The 23,285-nt window shown below is 37.9% G+C and overlaps 1 long non-coding RNA gene across 1 annotated transcript in view; it reads right to left on the reverse strand.

The window, feature by feature from the left end:
* The window catches only part of LOC126044980 (uncharacterized), a 62,891-nt gene that overhangs the window by 4,314 nt on the left and 35,292 nt on the right, over nt 1–23,285 (reverse strand). Inside the window, exons 3-4 of the long non-coding RNA XR_007507871.1 lie at nt 7,614–7,723; nt 2,405–2,597 (exon numbers count right to left, since the gene is read on the reverse strand). This is a non-coding gene — a long non-coding RNA (uncharacterized LOC126044980). The remainder of the gene's footprint in view (nt 1–2,404; nt 2,598–7,613; nt 7,724–23,285) is intronic.

A 23,285-nucleotide genomic window follows, 5' to 3' on the forward strand; every position in this document is an offset into this window, starting at 1 on the left:
AGTGGAAAGGGTTGTGTTATGCTGCCTGTTTAAATAGTGTAAATGTACTGTTGTAACTGTAGAAATGGGGGAATGACCTGACTTCATCACTAATTTTACTTTCCAAGTGACTAGTAAATTCTCCTATGCTTCCTGTTAAACAAAACAAAAGGCAAGTTCAGAGAGCTAGTACCTCTGACAGTTGTGAAAGACAGGAAAAAAATGAATGACATTCTCCAGAGAATATTTTTCTGTCACTTAAGCAGTTTACATATTTCTCTATTTTTACCGTATTTTTCTTCTTCTGATCACCAGGGATCGTATGTGAGTTTAGGGTCATTAGGGCTATGTCTAGTGTCAGACAGATTCTGCTACAGTCAGATTTTTATGATGACAGCATGAAATTTTTGGAATGCACTGGTGAGTTGTGTGACTATTGTTAGACTGTCATTAAAAATAAAAAGAAAAAATACATATATCTTCCCTTTATTTTACTGCAGGCAAGCCCTTGATTTTAAATTTTGCAAAATGTAGCAGGATTTCTTAGAAGAGATGAAAAAAGTAACAACTAAGTTTAGTAATTAGTATTCCAAAATATATTGCAACTGATTTTTTTCCTTTCCCATCGAGAGAGTGAGAGAAGAGATTTTTTTCAGCATTAAGAGACAGGGAACAATCATTGGGAAAACGCAAAATAAAAAAGCAAATTAAGAATTTGACCTTTTTATTAATTCTTTCTTTCCTTCTGTCTCCCTCCTCTTTCTTTTCAGTGTTTCAATCTGTTCTCCCCATCCTTGGGGAACACTGCTTGAACCTGCATTTGTGAATTATAAGCTCTCTGTACTGTACATAGCAGTTGTTAAGGATCAACTGATTAACCATTTTATAGAAGATTTAGAGGACTCATTCCAATTTTTACTACTCCATGTGGTTTTTAAATATTGTAATGTTTTCAACCAATATGTTTTCTGCCTCCCAGCTGTAAAACAACACGTATTGGCTTGGGGGGAGGGAATTTGTTTTTATACAATTTTGTTATAAAACAATTTTTTCATCCTACTAACAGTATCTTCTGGGAAAGAATAAAAACCCCTCAAGATGAAATACTGTGCTCTTCCCTCACTCACTTAGGTCAGTGAATTACGGTAGTCCAAACATTAGGCATCACAGTGTACACTGAACAACCTGGAAGGGACAGATTATGGGATTCATGAATTCGCTTGGTTTTGTTGGTTTAGCGAGACCCTTTACATTCTTTCCTATATTTAATATCCTGTGTATTTTTTTTAATGGGACAATAAAGGGCTCACGTAAAATATGTCAAGCTCAAAAGACTTCTCTGCCTGGGCACTTTTGTTGTACATGTGGGTTTGTTTCAAGACACTGGGGAAAACAGACATGGCCCAAATTCATCCCCTCTGCAGCTTGTAGCGACAGTATTTTCTCCTGGGGTGACTACGGACTCCTTTACCTTACAATATCTCAAAAAGTGGCAGAGCAAAAGCTGGCAATTGTCCTAAGCAAGGTGACAAGTAATTTTAACACTGGTGTATTGAGCTGGGGAGGTGTTCCGAGCACCTTAGTCTTTGTTTTCTAATGGCCCTAAAAGGAAAGCCTTTCCTCCAGGAAGCTCAGAAGTGTTTTCCTGTGCATTTTATGGATCTAAAATTCTAAGGGGTGATTTTCAGCAGCGATTTTTAGATCTTTACTCCTTCTGCTGATCTCATTGCAATTGTTAAACTCTTTCATCCCATCATGTTCCTACCATTGCTCTACGAAGAATGTACCTATTTACAGAAATGGATGTGTATCACTACCCACCATCACTGATAATGTTATAATATGATCATATTCTCACAATATAACAGTTAATACAATGTGAACTATAATGATTGTGATTATAATTTTAGTTAATGTTGTTTAGTGCAATATAGTAATGCTCTAACAAGTACAATAACAAAACTAATAGCTAAGGTCCTGAGAAGGAGCAAACATGCTCCTTTGGCTAATGTAAAATGTATACTTAACTATTGATTTCGCAACAAAATCTAAATACTATCAAAAAGCATCAATATACGTCACATGAACTAACCAGGCAGGACAAATTGAAATTGGTTTATCCTGCTTTCTCTGTGAGCTAAGCTACAGTAAATAAATTCACATTTGCCACAGAGCACGTACATGGGCATTCACTGCAGAGCCATTGATGCCCAGTTAACTCGTGTCTAAGCTCTAAATCAGGAAGGCATTTCTATGTGGCTTAATAGACCCTTCTTAATTAGCACTGGAGCATCTTCATTTCACTATAAACAGAAGAGGGGCTAATTAAGACAGGATCAAATACACGATCAGATCTGGGATTCTGCAAGACACCGCCCCTCTGACTGAATATTGCTTGGAGTTATGAGCTACCAACTGAATTTACCTCTTGCTCTGATCCAGAAAAGCGAAATCTCCTAAGGAACAGCCTGAAACCGGCGACATTCAGTTAGGACGCAGAAGATCCACATTCAGATTCAAGCCTGAACCACAGCAGGTCTCCTGCAGGTTTTGGATTAGGAAGAGCCTCTCCCCTCCGGACTCTCTTTGCACCACAGACTCCATCTGGGACCTGGAAACTTTTCCACATGAAAATTCTTTGAAACTGGTATTAATTATTAATTTGGCTCCTGATAAAATAAAAGCCTTTACACAAATAATACCCAAGAAGCTGTACAAAGGACTCCCCAGGAAGACAACAGGAGTTGTACAAACATTGTACATGTAAGGGAAGAACTTGGGTCTGCTATGTCCTAGCACTTGGACTTCCATGCCGATCACTTACAGATCTTCTTTTTTCCTCTACATTAAAGGATGACATTTTCTTCCTAATTTCATATTTCTCCAAGTGGAACTTGGAGGTTCCTGCAGGTACCAATCCAGAGGGCACCACAGAAGAAAGACTAGTAAATCATACAAAGCTGCAAAGAAAAAGGTCAAGAGAATCTAGATATAATAGTTTACTAACACCTGTGAATCTTACAGAATCTGTGTAAAACATTTCACGCCAGGATCTCTTCATTCTTTCTGTGATACTCTGCTACCTGTAGTATTACTGCAGTATTTCTCCCAGCACTCATTAACTTAAATTTCCCATTACAGAAACACAGATTGCACAATTAATGCGTTCTTAATTTTTTAGTTAATGATATTATAAACACCTGCTGTACCTTTCAGAGAAAAGCACCAAAAGCTCTTTTCTTATGCAACAATTTTTCTTATATAATTTTCTTTTGCAACAAATTTCTTCTGCGTGCAATATCACACAATTTTTTTACTGATATGCTGTTCCTAATACTAACACTGCTAGGAATTGAACAATATTTAAACTTTTTGACTGCTGCATTTGCATATGTGTTTAAAAAAAGTTAACACGAGACTCTTAAGTGAAAGAAAAACATGAAAACTTCAAGATACAATCCCGTGAGCTTTTGATTCAAAGCATCACCCACTCTGCTACAAAGACTTTCACAAGATTTGGTAGGTTTGGGCCTTCAGCTCCCTTGAGGTATGTAAAAGAAAACATCTTGTAAGGTGTACATCAATTTGACACAAGCCAACTGCTACGAGAATCAGATAAAGCTGCCTTGAGCTTGGAAGTGTACTCACAATCCAAGTCATCTGCTTGATGGCTCCATTACTGCCTATTTATAAAGTATTTGCCACATATTTACAAAGGAGTTACGTGATTATAGGGATCTTGAAATAGGAAGCACTGCCAAATTATATAGCTATAAAAGTGAAATGAGAATCCAAACTAAGGTCAGGATGTCCGTGTCTAAATATAACAAATACTGCACAGGATTGGATGACACAAATGGTGTTTTCACAGTCAAAGGCATTGCCTGTCCTGTTTCTGCCAGATAAATCACTCTTGTATTTCGCCTCTTCAAAACTAATCTATTGTGGTTTGCATAAGACAGAGCTCAGTGTTATGTCTTGCAGTTACTGTATCTCCAATGTCAAACTTGTATTAATCAGCTTATTAGACGTGGCTTAGATTGTACGTCACCTCCAAATTTATTCACAATTTTCCTTGACTTTATCTGGAAGACTTGGTCCAATCCATATTATGTCTTACCTTTTGGCTGTTAACATTGATAGCATCTCTTTTTATTGGACTCTTGATGCCCACTGATGTTTTATGCATAATGATGCTGAAGTTTAATTGAGCTGTAAGCTTCAGTTTAATTATGAGCCTTCATGATACCTTCAGCACTTTTTCTTCTCTGATTACTGTAACTGGTTCTCTCTAACCCCTTTAAAATCCTTAATCTATTAAACCACTTGTAGACAAGTCATTTTTAGGAGAAAGTCTAATTAGACTACTGCAATTATCTTAATGCATCCTCAGTATTTAGGAAAAAAAAAAAAAAAAAAAACAACAACAACAACCAAAAACAACAACCTGAGTGAAATGCACTTTGTGGAATATTCCAAACACTCACATTTAATGATCTGATTCACTGCCTGTGTCTTGTGCTTGGAATGAATTTATGCAGAGAAAGACAAGTGACACTCGAAGAAGTCATCTCTTTGGGTAAGTTTCTGTTCATTAAATTTCCCACAGACTTCATAGCTGTGACTTTAAGACTTACTCTGTAATTCTGCTTCTTTCAGTTTCAGAGTCAAAGGAAGAAGTAAAAAATGGAAAAAATCATGGCAGATACATACAGATACATAAATTGCATTTCTTTTACACAATTCATTTACATATGTCTCTAATGTAATTTCAAAAAACCAAAAACCCAACCATGAAGTATTCAATAGATCAGCTTTGCCAAAAGTCTGGTGGTTTTTCATGGAGCTGGAATGACGGAAGTTGAAGTTATCCATATTTCAGTAAAAATAATGAAGGAAACTAAGTCTGGACTTATATTTACTGCTTTTGTAAAACCAGATGTATCTCAAAAAATGGCATGTTTGATCCAGTTCATTCTTTCAAGTATAAATTCTTTCTATAATTTTTATACTTACAATTTTACGTATTATATGCATAACCCCTTCCTACTGACTATGAATAATTAGTACAGACATTAAATATTTTTCCTTACAGTTTTGAGCAGGATCCTCAGTGTCATTTAACGATCATACACTGTGAACGGCTAATGGTAAGAAGCATTACTCATATTGGGATCCGTAAATGTTTTCTGGGATCAAATTACTGCATAAAAACCATCCATAAAGAGACATGGAGCACTGGAGGGATGATTTTCCTGAGATGGCTCCAGACGAAGGCAGCAGCTTATTTACTGCAGAGTGTATCACTCAGTAAAAAAAAACCATACTTAAGTATACAGGCAATATTTCATCAATATTGAATTATCTATAAAAATTAACACTTCATAATAAATTTCTTACAAAAAAAAAGAAAATAAGTAAATTAAGTAGAAAGCACTATCTCCTAAGTCTTTTTGGATGCAAATCCTATGGGCTGTTTCTGAAACTGAGATTCCTACTTAGCTGACATACTTTAAAATGCTTCCTGAAAGTCTGAATATAAGTATCAAAATAAGCCAATTAAATGTTATTGAAAAACCCAGAGAAGACATATCTGACTTTGAAATTCTTTTTGTACATTTTTTCTTTAAGTTTTTTTTCTCCTTTTAAAAATACCTAAGAAATTTTGTAAATTTTATAGCTATGCATCTAGTAATTAAACCCTAAAATAAGAAAGATGTCACACTAAGGAAAAAAAGCCACAACAGCCTAACAAATGTGTGTATGCAAGAGAGAGAAGGGAGCTCTACATTGTCTGGTTTTGTTCAGTCAGACTTGAAAATCAAATAAAGTCTAAGCTCTCTATTTTTCTATGTCTTAATGTTGTTTGTGTTAATAACGCACTGTGATTTATATTGGCATATGCATTGTGAATGTGGAAAATAAAAATAAATTCATTTTAAAAATTAGAAGGGCAAGGTTCAGCATTAATGCTGACTTTTCTGTCTTTAGTTCCAATTTCCTTACTTCTCATTGTATAAGCACAACCTTAATGTTACACAACTTGCATGCATGAAATAGTACTTTATTTAGTATATTGCTTTCCTCTTCAGGATTCGTCACTTGTTCCCTAATTTATATACTTGTTTTCTGCAACAGGGATCTTGATGGGGGTTTTTTTCCATTTCTTCACTTGATGGCCATGTAATTATCTGCCTGTTTGGTTAAATTCCTGATTTTGGGATCAAATAAATTTCTTGCATATAAATGAACGTATCAAGTACAAGGAACATATCAATTCCAAATCAGTGATTTGTCTTCTTGCGTTATAGGGTACTTTCTCTAAAGGCATCACTTTACATTACGCACTTCACCAAGTGCAAGACTGAGCTTGCAGTTCTTGAGATTGCTAAAATTTTCTGCTATGCCTATCCGAATAGCGTGATTTGCTGAAACAATCCTTATGGAGGACAATTGTGGTTGCCTAAGGAAATGCAGTATACAAAAGTTTACAGCGTATCAGCAAGTCATGAATATGGTTTTTTCTTTATTAGGGAAAAGGGCTGATACATTTCCTTGTCTCTTTCTGCTCCTGTTTGCTTTTTTTCACTTAAGCTTTCTGCAACTTCAAGGCTGTAATTCAAAGTACTGGCCAAATGTGCCCAGAGTGTATTCATATTTTTGTAAGAAATGTATTTAAAATATTTAAAATCTATATGACCCTTCTTAAACAGCAATCTCATTTTATATCAGGGAAAGAGATATAATTTCTCATTTACAAAAGAAACGGTCCCCGTTTGTCTTTATTCCTTCAAAGCAGTATATGTGACTTTCCATAATATATTTATAGTGTTTGTATTCTAACGCAATTTTTCAGGCAGGAGGCTTATTTTTGTTTCTTCCAGATCCACGACACAGAACACTAAATCTTGTCGCAGGGCGACGCAGAGTGAGTTTCGGCAACGCTCAAACCGAGCCCAGACCAAGAGGAGAGCGAACAACGGTGGGTTGGCAATTCTCAAAAGCAGAAGCACTTTTCTGCCAAAAACATTCGCAGCTGCCTTCTCACCTCCTGGGAAAGTCAAGGTGTTCCCCTGGACCTACTTCACAGATTTGTGATTATGCAAGTACTCTGCTTTTCCTTTGTAATATATGCAGATCAATTCGGTCTCGTTAGTACTACCCCGTCCTCATTCCTGCAGTCTCATGCCAGCCTCATCTGCGAGGGTCGGCAGCATTAACAGCTAAATATGCCAGCGCTCACAGCTGCTCTCACTTTGCGCGGCTCTCTCTGCGGCGGGGCAGTCCTTCTTTAGTGCTGTCTGCTGCTCGCTGGATGCCTGCGCCCGTGCATACCAAATGCCGGGCAAGGAGGGACATCAGCAGTTGTCTTTCCTTCTACGTGCTCCTTGCTCTTCGGGACGCCAAAGAATTTGCCTTGCTCGCTCGTATCGCTGCTAATCCTGACGAAACCTAATTAATAAGCCTCCCCCACCGTGCTGGTAATCCTACTGCGCTCTCCGTTAATGCTGTTCACCAAAATTTGCACCTTTACCACTTTTGCATCGACCGTACTCCAAAATCCAGCCCCAGAGTAGCCAATGTAATCTGCGGCCAAATGATTTTCATGGCTTTTTCTCTGGCCCAGGTCTTACCTTGATGCATCGGAGCTCACTTCCATCATTATTCCATCCTTGGAAGAATCAGGCAGGAAAACATGCATTATCTTCTGCCCCTCTCTGTTTGCTACCTCAATGCCACAAACCTGGGAAAGGTTTAAAAAAGTGTTTCTGAAATTTTTCGAAGATATGTCTTCTTGGGGAGAGACTTACTAAGCTAAATCCTTCTTACTTATCCCTAGTAAAAGACAAGGGCCTCTACCAGAAGGAAAATACAAAGTTCAGACACTATTAGAGAAAATGACATAAGTAGCTCCAAAGTTTGGCAAATGCAAATACACACACTCAAATCCAGAGCAGAAACACAACACCGTTCTTCAATAATTAATCACAGGAACAATTCATATGGATCGCCTTCACTCAAGGCCTTTAAATCAATTCACAATATTTTTCTAAGAGGTTATGCTCTAGTTCAGTGGAAGATGTATGCATGATGTAGAAATGGCTGAGATCTACAACGTCTATGCTACAGAAAATCAGCCTAGGTATTTTCAAACGTTTATTGTGCTGTTACAGGTATGCTATTCTGTACATAAGAAAATATTTTATTCTTAGAAGCTGTTTTGAGCAAAAGGAAAATGTTCCCATCTATGCATAGTATATATTGAGGAAAAGACTTAAAAACTATATATGCAGTTGACCATAGTTTTTAAAGAAGTGTTTTAGAGGAGACCAGTTCACACCACCAGCAACGGTTGATGTACCTGGAAAGTGTGCACTTTCCCAAACATTCTTACATCTCCATTAATATTTTGCAAAAAATGTGGGGTTTGACTAGGAACATAAATCTCTGTGAATGAAATCAACTACCAATAATTCATAATTTTGATGGAATATGAGTCACTGTGTCTAAAACCTGGAGAAAAATAAGATCGATAACTGGTTCGCTGTGCATTTAGCTGGCTTGCTGCTCAAGCCAACATTTATTAGAAATTATTTTTCTTCTGGACAATGGCTGAATCTGATGTGTTTACTCTTTACACTTTCAACATATTAGGAAGTGGAACACAGTTCTCATTTGGCAAACACCAAAAACTGAGCTTCAGTTACCAAAACCAGGGGTTTTCTTCTTGCTTGATTCAATATTTTTGTAATAAACTCTTTGATGCTTCAGTAAAGAGTCCTAGTGAACAGTTGGAGCATTCATGTCAACTGGTCAATGCTAACGGCACCAAAGACCAATAAGGCAAATGATTTAAAAACTAAGAGCTGAAACACTAACGTGTTGCACTGAACGTTTATTGGTGAAACACAGTAGCGGAGAGTCAACAGGAGAGACAGAAGAGTCTACCTACGACTGCCCTGCATGACGCTCTACATCTCTACGTCTGCATCCATACAGATGGTAGGAAACAGAGACGCGGGTCACACCGACAAAGAACAGAACTGAATTCAACCTTCTAATATTTTGGCTGAACTTGACCGTTATATTTTCTTCTTAGCTGGAAGTGTTATGCACCCTCACAAGTTGGGGATGATTGCAACCACATTTCCCTACCTCCAACTCTAGAGTCCCCTCCAGCAATCTACTTCCTACTTGCTGTGCCCCAGAGCAGCTCTTTTTGTGTGAATGTTTCTCGTGGCTTGTATGAAGCACAGGCTTTTAAATTTGATAGGTGTGAATGTTGTATTAGAGCAAAGTAAAATTAAATAATATTTCTCTGTTTCAGTATCAAAACTGCTGTGGAAGCTGGTAATTTGGCAAAAAACGATACATTTGTATATTTTAGGGTCAGTAGGGACTATTACCACACCCTTGCTAACATGCTAATCGTGTAGCCAAATGCATTTTATTCAAGACTAGATTTTTCTATGCAATACACACTTCATAATTTCCCAAGAAAATATTTACTTAAAAACTCATAGGAAAAATATATTTTGTGGGGAAAAGGCTGCTGAATTTAAGTAGCATGGCAAAATACCATGTTTTGACTGGCATTCTACAGTTATTAAGACTATTTTTTCATAACTTTTAATAATGTGTTTCACTTCTGGTTTATACAATAAATCTCTCAATCACTTGATACTGAAATCACCCTCAAAATTTATTTTCTTCCATCAGGCATATGCACCAGTTTGTTTTTTATAGGATAAACATTATTATTGTAGGGTTTTCCATGGATGTTGACTACTCACTACTGACTATTGACTGACTTTGGAAAAACAAGATTGCTATGACTTATTTTAAGACACTATACCAAGAAATTAATAGACTTTATAAAGAAAAAGTGAGAAAACAGATCTAAATTAGTGGGTTTCACTTAAGAACTCATTTCAGTCGATTTGATGTTGTTTCTTTTTTTTTTCTTTTTTTTTTCCCCAAGGAGTCAGAAGTATTTAAAAAAGACTAAATTTGATAATTCTTTCTGCCCATGTATATGAACGACCTCTGACAAAGGTTCCCTGGAGATCTTCAGTGTCTACCCCGCAGCCCAGGATCTTGCGGCATGTCCAAGTCCTCTTGGTCCGCTAGTCAATGAAAGACACTTCTGCTTCTCTTACTGCTTTAGTGTCCTCTCCTGGCAGTCAGAATCTCCTTGGTGTATACCTTCTGCCTCATCAGAAAAAGTTCACTTTCAGAGATCCTTCACTGAAGGATGCACCCAACCGTTAAAGTGAGCTTTCCGTTGAAAAGCTCACATCATGTAACAGCTCCAAACCCTCATTTCAGCTGCACGAGCCAAATGGAAAAGAAAGGCAGAAGTTGTTTTTTTTCCAGGGAAAATCAGGACATGTCTCTGACACACAGCAAGATATTGAGACATATGTCTGACCTCCCAGAGGAATCCAGAAACTATGTCATGATCCCACTTAGAGTAAATGCTCTGTCTCTGCATAACTAGTCTTGTATCGGAGGGGGGTGGGGGGTGCTATTTTAGACCCATACTTTTATTTTTAGGACATGTAGAGTTACGTATGTCATACATCCATAATGACTGTAACTATGAGTGTACTTACAATAAATTCATTGCAAAGAATGGATGCAATAAGGGAAACTGATCCCACAGAACCAGAGGAAAGAAGAAAGAAAATTACAAGAAAATTAAACAACATCACTGTTAGAAGTGGGGGGGGTGGGGGGGGGGAGGAAAGAAAAAGATAATATTACAAGAGCCTTGTAGAATGATATTATTTCTCTTTTCCTGCTGGAAATACCTCTCTTGCTAGTGCCTATGCTTTTTCATAATAGTTTTGTATGGGTAGAGCTCAATCACTTGTTAATGCCCTTGTGCAATCAAATGCTTTTTTTTCCCTCTTTTGTTCTTTGTTGAGAACTTCCAGTTCATAGAAATTTTTTTTTCACAAGTAGCTAAATTTCAGCAGTGCTAAATTTAATCACATATAAACTGCTTCAGCATTCAACGTGGTCTAGTTCTTCCTGTATATCTCAAATCAGTTTTGAACTGGTGATGTTTCCAAACTTTGTGCCAAAAAATATGTCAATTTTTTGTTGTTGTTGCAAAGATCATTCATTAAAATATTACATAAAATAAGTTTTAAGTCTGATCTCTGATAACCTCTACTCTAATTTTCTTCCAGCATGTCTCTCCACCTTTTACTGCTCCCCAACATATATTTGCTATATCTGGTCCTATAGCTATATCATAATTCTCCCAATTCTTCTTACCAATTTCTGAATGGTACCACCTCAAATTATTCACTGAAATGGTTCAAGTTGTAAATATTATGTTTGGCCTTAAAGGTCCTATTATTTTCTCTTTAACTGTTCTTATACGTTACACGTGTGTTGTGTAGACGTACATCTTCCACCCCTCTCCGGTCATTTAGTATTTTGGCTATTGAAAAGATGGTCTTAAACAGGTCATTAGAGCTGAGCCTGAATAGATACAACCGAATGTACAAATTTTACAAAATTAAGATCTGAGTTAATGTAATCAGAGTTTTTAAAAAGGTTATTCAATTCACAGAGGAAAAGACTGATATTTCTTTGTGCCAGCCTCCAAAAGGTATGGAACTACATTGAACTTTGTATTATAAACATTTCAGACACCAGTTAAAAACTCATGTGTTATGTGTACAACTCTGATTGCAGCAGTTTACATTTAGAAAATGTAAAAAACACTCCTGATCTCCAAAGCTAAACCTAATCACCTGTTTTAGCAGTTACCGGCTCCAGCTTCAGAGGCTGAAGTTCTAATCAGGGCTCAACTTGTGACTACCATCACCACAAAGACAGAGGAGTTCCATGACTGTAACACCAGCACACGGCATTTTCTAGTCTACAATTTGGCCACATAGGTAGACTTTTGGTCTCAGTCCCTTACACAATGGAAATCTCCATGTGTACAACAGGTAGAGCAGATATCAGCTGGTGCACTGAGAGCACTGCTTTCCATGCGGACCACATTTTGGTCCCATCGATGGATACTGTTAAGGGATGAATGTCATTAATAATTCGTAAGATCATTCCAGTTCATTGTCAGACTGCGTGCCACCAGTTTACTCTTCATATTCTGGAATGCTGAAAATATACATAAATCTACCATACACTGGGATTTATTTATTTTTTAATTCTGTTCTACAGATCGCTGTTGTAGAAGCAGACTGCCAACTAATGAAGTTGTGATCTCAGCAGCAGACTTCCAGATAAAAAAGGATTCTGTATTTGGAAATCGAAAGCTTTAGTCTCTAACATTGTATAGACTGCTCAACACTTGCCAAATTCTCTTCTAAATCAATTTACACCAGCATAAAGCAGATGGCTAATAATATTGAGTAGTAAGTCATTACTGTCATTCATATCACCTTATGAAAGCTATTACTTTTCTTCATGGTAAAGGGTTATCTGAAAACAGCAGGATTTTCACAAAATGCAACATAAAACTATAAACTCAACAAATTCACCCCTTATTCATTATTTTCTCAATTTCATTATCTTTCTTTAGCTGCCCCATTTTAAGCAGACAAATATCTAATATCTTTCCCTTTTCAGTAAGAAAATGATGAACTGTCTTTCTATTAGGACCATGGCAGTAGCTGGTGTTTAAAACATACTGGCTCAGAAAATGAACTTTCTGGAGTAGAAAACTGGTAATTTTTTACAAAGTGAAAAAAATTAAAATTCTCTGCTTTGGAAAATCACCATTTCTGCACCAAGGTTAGTGACAGAAATCTTCAAATCATATCTGATGCAAACAGAAATGGCAAAAAAAAAAACAAAAAAAAAAATCACATTTGGGCAAGTTTGCTGTGTTAGTTCCAACAGCACAGAGAAGCAGAATGCCTAATCTTTGGCTATGCATGAGCTTCATAAACTGCCTGAGGGACTGGCAGAAAGGGACAGAAAAAACAACAGTACGACCGTTTTCACATAAGAACACAGCTGGAAGGAGAGATAATAATGATGCCCTCCTTATGCATAGCAGTCCTGTGTTTGGAGCACTTGGGAAAGAGTTTACTGCTCCTCTGGAGACTACCCACAAAGTCAAGCTACAGATTAAGTTGGGAGGGGGTCAGCTACTCTTCCAAATGAACTATGGACCTCTTCTTCTTGCAGATGAACAAATGTGGATAAAGAAAAAGGAAAGTCACAAGGCAAGAAGCAGAGTGTGGAAGAGGAAGTCAAGCTTTGCGTCCTAATGATGAGGGCACTCAATGTGGGGGGACGGATGAGGGATCTTTTCTGTACTATTCTGTTATCAGTGGTTTCGCTCTAGTGACTGAGCAACGGAGAACTGGCTAAATCATACTCCGGGAGGCACATCCTAAGTGACACAAGATGTATCCAGCATTGCAAACCCTAACAGGTCAAAGCTTGTTTGTCTTGCAGGAAGTCAAAAGGCTTTATCAGTTCCATAGCGCTATTCTGTTCTTTATCTCCAGAAAATTAAAAGCACACCCAGTCTGTCAGGTTCACCTGAGATCTCTTTTACACACTATTCCACTTCAAAATGCTAACGGTTAGCTTCTTAAATTGAAAACGAGAAGAGAAATTTCAAGATAAAATTGTGGAAATAGAAAAATGTAGAGATCTGGCTCTTATTCTAGTTATCACCTGGGCAGCTCGGCGGGCCACAGCAAAAAGTGTTGAACCCATACCCCGAGCCCTTCATTTTTGGAAACTCTCTGGGTTTTTGGAGCCAGGAAGGCAACAGAAATCACGTTCATCCTGGATGAATCCGCTCCAGTGGTACGGTGTGGTACGGTGTGGTTCTCAGCAGCGGGTGCTTCTCCAAGCAGATCCACTCCCACCACACTGGACCACTTCGTCATAGCCCAAGCTAGGAGAGGCAGGGGCTCCCACACCCGCAGCGTTAGTGTGGCATTAGATTTCTGCAAACACAAATCTACCCAAAAGTTCTCGCAGGTGAAGTGACCTTCTTAAACAGCACTTACAAGAAATATAGAGGCCCTTGTGAAATTGCTCTTTGCAGATAGGGCGGAAATTATCCCTCAGTCGCTCATTACACACCTTGGATAACTGGTTCTATTTCAAGTCTTCCATATTCTTGTGGTACCTCAGGCTACGATTTTACTTTTATTTTTTTTCCGATGACTCGAACATTCTTCATTAATCGTTTGGATGCATTTGGCATCAATACAATAGAAAGACTACGTTGACCAAAATATAAGCCATTTATGCCTATGAATAGAACTTCCTGGATTCCCTTAGCTCACTCTTTAATTGTCGGCTGATTGTTTCTTCTCATGTAACTATTGGTTTTCAGAGCAAAGCTAGTCACTGCATTTTGCATTGAGTAAACACAAGTCTATCTGCTGTTTCAAAATGCTGGAGATTTCTTCCAAAAAACCCCACCAAGTTTAACTTCATTTTTTTTAATAAAACCCAGTTTCTTCTGATCTTCATATGATAATAAACTTTCCTAATATTTTCCACTGAAGATTAATACACTTCTCTAGAAAGTTATATCTAATTTATGTGACTTTAAGGGTCATGCTTTAATAACAATGATGAAACACGATTATTACTTCCTAATGCTGAAATTACAGTTTTTACATTGTAAATTTTTCCTGCTATGCGCCCTGTGGCACTAACATTTTTATCACTCCATGTGTTTCTAGTTTTAAAACCTTTACCCCTGCTGTTTGAAAAATATTTCTCATTTTCGTCCCCTATGGAGTACAGAAATCCCTAAAGGCAAACCATTAGTGATCTTTCTGCCTTTTCCCAAACACTTATTATGATCACCAGTGTTGCTTCCACTGCCTCATTGGCTTTTGGTAAAGTATGCAAATGAGATGTTCAAAATACACACTTTTTGCAACTGTGCAAGTTCATACTGATTTATAAAATGGGAAGGCTATTAAAGTGACTGAAAATGTCAGCAAGATTTATGCATGGGTGACAAATTGTATTGGAAATGCTCATTTTTAACATGCTGGCCTGGGTTCCTTCACTTTTTTAAAAAGTATTGTATGTGATACATTTGCTTTAAGGCCATTTGCCCCTCCCATCTCCCCATTTGTTTTAAATATACTCTGACAGTGACTTTTTCACCAGGAAAATAAACAAAACTATTCACATTGATTGTTTTTATCATGGAAAGCAGAAATTATTTTTCTTCTTACTTGTGTTTTTCCATGAAGCTATTTAAGAAATGACTGTCACCTTTGCTTTACGATGAAACACTTGGGGACCAAACAGCTACCTTCCTGGAAAAAATAACGCACGTCATCTGAAACAGCACAATTCTTCACATACCGGTATAGCCAAGTCCTGTCCTTTGGTACACACACACCAGTAACACTCCATTTGAGACTGCAGGGCTTATATTTCAAGGTAGAAACAGCCCTGACACATGTAGGACCCAGTCTATAAGACCAACGTTCATTCTCAAGCAACAATAATTCCAAATCCAAATATCATAAAGACCATTAAAAAAAATCAACATGTGCCACATACAAATATTATAGCTGTTGAATTTGCCAAACCTGGATAGAGCAGACATGGAATCACAGGAAAACTAGTAAAGAAACCCTATTTTATAATTGTATGATAAATATATTATGAATCAATGAAAACACTATAGTACATTTCACAATAGCAAGGAAATGATGGAGAAATTTATGAGGGTTCATTTCAATTTTGGCACCGAAGGCAAAAGGAACCTTGTCATTGATGTTAAAGAGAAGAGGTTTAGGCCCATAATCACACATCATTTTATCAACATACGTAAAGGCCGAAATGTTGTGAAGAAAGAAAATCAACAAACTATTGAATGTCTTGAAACACTCATACATAATCTCAGATTTATAATGAGAAATGCTGGTCTGATAGAAATATATTTATAATTTCTGTCAATGCACAATATTATGTGAGGTTTTTTTAAAATCGTTTAAAGCATAGCGTGTTCTACGATGCTAATACTAAGAAAGAAAAGCTGTGCTTTTGTGATTACTTTCTTCTCTTCCTCTGCATTCAGTTTGGTGCAAATCCCAGTCCTATGAAAGATTAAACCAGTGTTTGGGTTTATGCAGTGATCCCAGTATGCAAGGTTTCATGTCACCAGTCTGCAGGATCAGCCACCTAAGCCATATGATCAAGGTACTTAAGCGCCTACTGACCACAGGTATCAGTATTTCCACAGTATTTAGGGGCACGTAAATGCAAATGAAGCTTTTAATGATCTGGTCCTTACTTGTTTGTTGTTTTGTTGTTTTTTTTTTTAAATTAGTACACGAGTGTACTTACACAGCGAGTTCAGTACAGGAAACAGCAGATCATTTGGGTACCCACAGCAACTACAGATGCAATCCTGCTTCTCCCCAAATTCAAAATGCTTTAAAAGTTATTATATAACCCTTTGTATCGAAAAATTCAATACCGAGAACTTAATTCTACTTTTTATATTCAGATCAGTCAGTACCAGTACCATTATTGCTCTGATTTTCCTAATTAGTTCATTAAGTTGCATAATAATTGGTTTACTGCCACCCACTTTTTATGATGCTAGAACTGTGAAAATAAAATTGATTTAGGGCTTTATTCTGATCTATTATGCTTACTCACTCACATATCCTGGTGCTTGCTGCAGGTTTTTTTCCCCTTCGTCTCTCAAAGTCTGCATATTTTTCCCTGGTTTCACTTAAAATGCAGCCCATATTCCAGTTTTATATAGGTGGGTTTCAGATGTGCATTTTACAAAAATAAACAAATAACCAAAGCATTGCCAATGGAAAACATCTGTCTCTCACCTTAGGAGGTCAAGATAAAACTCAGTGTGTGAAATACAATGTATGAATTTAAATTTATTTCCATTGTGTTAATGACATATATCAATGCCTTGACATAAGTATCTGGCATATTATAATAATGGGGTCCCGTCCTAAAAGAGACGGCTTGTCGCTGAAATATCCAGACAAAAACATGAAGCATTATATGGAAAAGAATAGGGCAACTATCTGTTGCTACCCTGTCTGAGTAGCAATGTGTACGATAGCAGCACAACAGAGAAGGCAGCATGTGAAACCCAGCACGTTTCTCTCTGGAGGACAAAACTATACGTAGTCGTAGAGAGTATCCATTCAATGCAGATGCCTGGTGCAATGAGAGAGAGAGAAAATTCAGGTCAGGAAGGTGGTTTGGATTTGGAAACAATTTGACACGAACCCGGGTTTCATCAACACTGAATTTATAGGGATGGCTGGAAGAACACTCATTTCTTTCCAGTACATAATAAAGCCGTAGCATCCTCGTTCTGGGTAGTCACAGCCAGAACAGGGCAGCAACACCACACCAAAAGATGTGGGAAATATGCTCAGATACAACATACAATCAGCTGTGGAGGTCACTATTTTGGAATAGAAGTGAAATGAAGTGACCAGGTGAGGTAAATTGCTCTTCTCTCATTATTATTTTTTTCCTTCCCAAAAGCTACCCTGCCAAACCAGAACAAGGAACGTTTCATCTCTTCAGCCACTGTGTGAAGAATGCACAGCGAAAAGAAAAACAAAAAGAAAAGCTCTGAAAAGTTATATATTTGCTTCTGACTTAAAGCACTTATTGGTTGGAGGCACTTCTGCACATTCCCAACACCAAAGTCTCAAAAAGAACTCCTGCCATCTCCTACTGTGGAAAAAACAAGCGAGGTCCACACCTTGCAGCTCCCAGTGGCCCAATCCAGAAGCCCAGCCCCAAGCTGTAGTGGTAAAATGAATACAACAGAACTGAAAAAAACAGTGACCACAGGTTTTTGTGAGTTTTTCCTGCTCTTGGACAGCTTTTTTATTTTTGGCTGTCAACTTTGCACCTCTTGGAAGTACACAGCCGCTATGTAAAACTGATATTCCCTCCAACAGAAGCAAGGAACTGACCTCTGTGCATGTGTTTCAAAAGTTAAAAGTTTATTGAGATTGCAAACCGTTTAAAATGTTATTGGGAATGCAATATGGTGCATTATATTCTCATGTTTACCAGACGGCTGCCTTAAACAAACACCATTAGTTGTGCCACTAACGCTTCCAAATGAAGAGACACCGGTTTAGAGGTGACTGAGACCTTTCGGTCCTCCCTGCCAGAAACACCCTTTTCCTCCCAGGTTCCAATACACGATCATTGCATTAATTGCTCTGGACCATCGAGCCTCAAAAACTTTTGTGCCGACCAACTGCTGTCCACCCCCAAAATTTCTCTTGGACGAAAACACTCATCTCTTCAGAAATGTAGTTAAAAGCACTCCTGAAGATGCAGTTGACTGATTCTGACTGTAACCAGTTGTTAAGGCATCTAGACAACAACGTCTTCAGACTCCAATTTGAGAACCACTGTCAATCCCATTTAATACACTCATGACAACCTGAAGCACAACTTTAAAGAGAAAGAGATTCATCTACGAATACTGTGCTGCAGAACAAGTTCTGTAACTTCTGTCTACACTGAGATATATTCATCTTGCTATAGTGATACTACCATTTTCCGGAAAAGGGCTATCGAGTCAAGGGCCGGTTCTTCACCATGTAATATTTCACTTACATTACTCTATTTTCCCTGTTCTCCCAGAATATGGCCTCATTTGATGAACGTTTTTTCTTGCTGATGTAAATATTTTCAAACATTGCCATAAAAATTTCATTACAAAAGTGATTGAGATGTTTTGGGTAGTTTTACTAAAAAGAGATGATTTGCACATTTTTTTCATATATACACTTGAAGGGAACTGATGTGAAGTTAGTGCTATAATAAAAATGTAAATAAAATTCATTATAGTTCATAGATTTCCTGATATCATCTTTATTGACTCAATATTATTGAAATACGTAAAAATAAATACAAAATTATTTTGAGAATACATCAGTACACCTTATTTTATCATCATAAAATAATAATGGAAAATTCCTTCAGGAAAAAAGATGACATTTACAATACATGAATTTTCTTATGTTTTCCACAAGTGTGATGTTACATAAAATTAAATGTATATAATTAATGTTCCTCTGTTTATGAGCAGCATTGCTTTATTCTTACTGCATACAATGTCTCAATGCCAAGATATAATATAGACCCATTGCAGCCAATTTCCCTGCAGTATCACAACATTTTTACGGTTTCTTGTAACCATCTAAATTGTACTACTTGAATGATGTTTGTCAATGAATCTTTTAGCTTAATTGCAAGATGTCGTCTGTGCTTCACGACCTGTTTTTGAGGTCAAGTAACATTTATATCTCACTGGAGCAAATATAACTGTTAGCATAGAAATGCAATATTCAGTGGGCTATATGCTGGAGCTGACAGACGTCAGAGATGATTTTGGATTCTCATTAGATATTGTAATTTACTTTTAGCAGGTAACTCAGAGCTGACAAAGTGTGGCTCGGATTTACAGATTTGGATTTTTTTGAGCATTTCCTCACATCGTGGGATACAGAGTAATGTGGGAGGTTAAGGGACGTCTCTGCCCTGACCTCCTGCCCCAGCAGGGTCAGCTCTGGGGTCCAACCTGGTCGCTCAGGGCTTGATCCACTCGTGCCCTGCACCAAGGATGGAGATGGCACAACATCTCCGGCCAAGCTGCTCCCCTGCTTGACTGCCGTCAGGGGGAAAATGTTTCTCCTTGAATGCAGTGCGGAACTCTACCTTTCCAACTTACACCTGGTGTCCCTCATCCTCCTGCCCCACACCAAGTGCTGAGTAACGGGAGATAATCAGAGCCCTTCGCGTCCCGACCACGTCCCTGCTCCTACTGCCCACCAGCACCCGGGCATTTTCCCTAGACCTGCTCACTAACCAGACAGTCCCCAGCAGAATTGTTCACAGGAATTACTCCTTCCTGGGGCGGGATTTTATATATCTCCCTGTTGATTTTCCTGTAGTCCCTACTGAAACACTCCCCCAGGTCCCTCTGAAAGCAAACCCTCTGACTTGAGTGTGTCGCCTGGATCCCTAGTCTGGTGACATCAGCAGGCGTGTTGAGAGCACATCTCATTGCCTTTTCCACATCACCGATAAAGATGTTAGCACAGAGTAAGTCCCAGAGACACCTCTGCAGGTTTATCACTTCTCACAGACATCCAGGGGTCGGGATTTAATCCACCCATTAACTCCTGCCCCCTCTGTGCCTACTCATCCAACCAGGTTTTGTTTGGTTTGTTGGTCTGGTTTGTTTCCAACTTCAACTGACACCACCTAAATTCTTTCCTAGTTCATATTCTTCAAACACTGCCTTGCATACTAAACTCTGTTTGGACAACAGGTGACCAAATTTTTATGAAATTTCAGTGAGAAAGGAAAGCTGAAGTTTTAATGTCTCCACAGACAGAAGAGGAAGCTTCTACTGCCTGGATAAATTTAAGAGTCTGACTAGGAGTACCATAAAGTTCTCTAGTCTCTTAGTCATTCTGTGGTTTACATCATATGGGAGAGGCATGGTCCTGTGAGCACCAAGTGAGCACAAGTTTAGAAACTGGGGAGTTGAATTCCAGTTCTATTTTTAACATTAGTTTGTCATATGCGTGGTCAAGTGAGCAACTAATCTCTGACCAGAGTTCGAGAATATAATACATAGACTTAAGAACCTGTAGTGCCAGCTGAGAAATGCCATGACTGTACGGCACAAAGCCCTGATCCAGTAAAACTTCGTTCTGCCCCCCGAAAACTCTTCCATGTGTGGCAATGGGTCAGCACCCCCTTCACAAGTTTTGTGCCAGAGCAGGTACCGTCAGCCCTCCTCCAACCACTACAAAACCAGCAGAAATTTCCCTGAACTATACAGTTCACCGGGAATCAATAATGTGTACACGCCGATTGAGAACAAATTGATACTGCCGGGCAACCCGGCCGTGGCCACCACCAGTATCCATGGTCACATCACTGGTCCACAGCCTCTGCTTCCCTGCTCGTAACAAAACAAGTCACCAAACAAAAATCACCACTTTGAGATTGGCAGTGAAGAATCACAATACATCGTTTCTGAAGAATTATTTAAAATAAGCTCTGAATATCAAGAATTACGCTCTTCCTATTGCTAAAAACTCCGTACAGCTGTAACATTTAACCCAGCCCTGTAATAGGCTCTGGGTAGAATTGAAGAAGTACGACACCAAATCCGAGGATAAACATTTTTGGGTTTTTACAGTGGATAAACAGGCATTCTTCTCTGTGCATTCCTCACTGGATCATCAAGCCTTTGCCAACTCGATTACACAATTCTTAACTAAATATTTGCCAACTGCAGCTGCGGTACTAAGTGGTGCTGCTTGAAAATTCCTTTAGCAAAAAAAAAAAAAAAAAAAAAGAAAAAAATTATTACATCACTTTTATTTCCAGCATCTTTTCTTTTTATGAAAAAAAAAAAATCCATTTAAGAGTATTAGATGGCATGTTGAAATGAATAAGAACTTAAAATATATATATATCTACCAATAATTTTATATTTATTGCACTTAATTTAACAAATTATTGCACAAACTACATAGACAGCATTTTTCTGGTGAAATTATTATACTTAAATGAACTTTTGACAATGTATTAATTACAAGGACATGACCACATTTATTCTGCTGATCCGGTAATTACATGCATTAAAGAAATATTTATTCAGAAACCATGTAGTGTACTTCAAAACAGGCTTTTATTGCCAAGTTACATTTCCTGTATACAACTGCCTTTTTGCCATTTATAAGCCTTTTTCAAAACTTTTACAGAGGGCAGAAAGGGGAACAGAAATGCTTAGTAAACTCTGGAGTGACAACTTTCTCTGCACACTCGAAAGGACCAGCAGTCTCTCGGTCAGACACAGATCTGGGGCTGGATGGAGACGTTGGGGCAACCCTCTACAGATGTGTCCTACCTGGGGTTTACACCGCTGTTTAATGAGAAAAAGATAAGAAATAGGTTTGATAATTTGCGTTCTAGCTGGCACAAGATTAATTTTTGTTCTCTAGATAAGAAATCAATGCAACCCAGCGTACCTGTTATTTAAATACTAAAACTGGACAACATTTGCCTTGCTAAAGATGTAGATAGCCCTGACAATAAAGTTTTCTGCCATCGTAACATGCCTGAGCATTCAATATGCACAGGTGAAATGGAAAAGCATTTCAGTCTTTGCCCTTGTCACAAAGGGAGATACAGAGCGATAGCCAAATTGACCACCAGGTTTATTTTGCAGTTTGTGGCGCAGCCTTTGAGTTTCACTCAATGCTAAAACCTATGAGTGACTAAAACCTGTGAGTCGCTAAAATAAGAAAGCCAAAATCTGAAAACCAGAGGTCTCCTCTCCAAAACTGAATCTAATTTTTCTTTTCAGCCAGTGTACGGAAGCACTCAAATTTTCAATTAGTTTCTTATTTTCTTTTAAGGCCATCTAGTTCTGTTGCATTTGATAGCCAGTGTAAAAAACTGAAACATTCTCACTTGCATCCCAATCCTTCCATTAAGCAAAGGAGAACATCTTCACAAAAGGAGAACGTTTGTCTAAATTAACACATTTCTGTCCTTTTCTCTAAAGGGATGTTTCAGAATGCCAGGAAACATATTTATGCAGTCCTCTAGTAATGAGCTGTTCCTGCCCATCAGCAGCAGCCAAAGGTTAGAGCCACCTGAAAAAACTACTGCATGTTGAAATAACCTAATTCTGCTCTATAATTGTTCTTAACTGTTACTATACAGACCTGGCTTTGGATCCTTTTTAGCATGTCATTACTTCCATTTTAAGGAAAACTTATGATACAAGTGAGGAAAGAGTAAAATTTGGAATTCTGAAGGAACAGTCTTAATTATCATAAGCATACCAGCCAAAAGAAACAATTTGTTATAAAAGAAGGGACGTCACCTACTATAAGTGGTCTCCCATTAACAAAAAACAAAGGAAAGCACTAAGGGAAACAGGCACGGTGGTCCAAACATTCTGCATGGAAAAACATGGCTTTATGTTCATTCATAGTTTAAGTCTCTAAATTAATACAGAGGGACCTTTCCTACCCATGTGAAAAGATTTACTCATGCAACCTGGTGTGCAGAATGTTATTCTAAGGTAATTAGGACTGTTCCATTGTATTTCTGCCTTAACTATTTTAATGAATATTTTTTTTTCTTTGACCGACTGAGAAATCCTTTGAATTGAAGTGCAATGGATCAAACAGATAGATGGAGTTACTGTACTAAAAGCAAACTAATATTGACATAAATAATCCTCATTTACTTTCAAATACTACATTTTGATAAAC

This window comes from Accipiter gentilis, chromosome 1, assembly GCF_929443795.1.
Source record: "Accipiter gentilis chromosome 1, bAccGen1.1, whole genome shotgun sequence".
Taxonomy (NCBI): Eukaryota; Metazoa; Chordata; class Aves; order Accipitriformes; family Accipitridae; genus Astur; species Astur gentilis.